Below are 1,438 nucleotides of genomic sequence, written 5' to 3'. Positions count from 1 at the left end.
GAAAAAAAAAAGTACCTGTTCAGTATAGGTTTTTCTAATATTTATGATACTGACTCCGTGCTCTTGAAAATGTAGTACTGTGTTTTACTAAATAGCTTGAGCAATTTCTATTTTAAGCAAGTACCATGTGTAACAGATGTTACTCATAATCATAACTGGTTGGTTCATTTCAATGCACTTATTTTTCTTGTGCACTTTATACTCCACTTAGATGAACTTGGTCACCATGATCCCTAATGACAGCCTGTTTAATACAAAGCTAAGGCATGACTTGCTGCAAATCGGAATTTTATGGTTTCAGAACTGTGTTGGTATAAAAAGCAGCTTGAAAACATTTTGTATTTTTACCACTGTAACAAAGCATGTTTTTTCTCTGTTCGTGAGGTTTTGCTAATAAACATCTCATGTTTTGTGCACAAATAGTCTCTTAAACTTATGAGCGCTGTCTGCAAGAATGAGTTTGGGAAACAAACCATTGTATCAGGTTGCCCTGAACGAGCCTTAACTACCCCCCCCCCAATGGTAGAAAGGAATTGACTGCTGCTGGAAAGGAATGTACCATGTGCTCTTTCTGTATTAATATTAATTAAAAGTATTATTCTTATGGTGCTCTCTACTTCTTTTGGGGGGGGGCTTAAGAGTTTTGTGGATGTAACAAGCAACAATGAACAGAGTGTTGAACTAGCTTGTGTACTTATAGAGGGTTTTCTTTTATGTATTTTTGTTAGTGGCTTTTCATTGCAACTTTTCTAGAAAACTTAGGACCTGCTGTAGCTGACTGTAGTTTGCCTATGGGAAAAAAAGTATTTTTTTAAATGCTTACTATACAAACTTACTGAACATAGATGCTCAACTCCTTCTTGGGTCATGCTGTTGCTTCAGCACTGCATCCATTATTTGTACACACAAATTTGCATTCTCTAAGAAAATATTACTAACCATTACTTTTAGTTTTCTTTTTCTTTTTTTTTTTTCTTTTTTCTTTTTTTTTTAAATTCCTTGAGTATAATAGCAATGATTAATGATGAGTTCTACCTGGCACTGTAAAAGAAATGCTGTCAATTTAAGTACTCTTAAAACCTCCATCTTACTGCAAATACTTAAATACTTGTAAAAATAGTTGTAAAATATATATTTTTAGGGAATGTATTAGGTAATTCTATAAAGATTTTTTCCCTACTCTTAGTACTGGATTTTTCATTTGAAGTAAGATTATTATTTCACATTTAAAAGCTAAGACCTGTGAATCAGTGTGGGAAAGGTGCTCAGAACATCTCACCTTTTTATAGCACTAGCATGAATGTTTTCTTCACTACAGCTGGAGGTCTGACTATTTTGAGTATTCAGTCACAAGAGGGCACTGCCTGTACCAGCTGAAAACTGCCTATTTCTAAACCCTTGATTATAAAAAGTGAAGATTTATATTCATATTTGGCTA

Source organism: Cygnus olor, chromosome 12 (assembly GCF_009769625.2).
Source record: "Cygnus olor isolate bCygOlo1 chromosome 12, bCygOlo1.pri.v2, whole genome shotgun sequence".
Lineage (NCBI taxonomy): Eukaryota > Metazoa > Chordata > Aves > Anseriformes > Anatidae > Cygnus > Cygnus olor.
The sequence above is the reverse complement of the archived record's forward strand: the minus strand, read 5'-3'. Positions refer to the sequence as shown.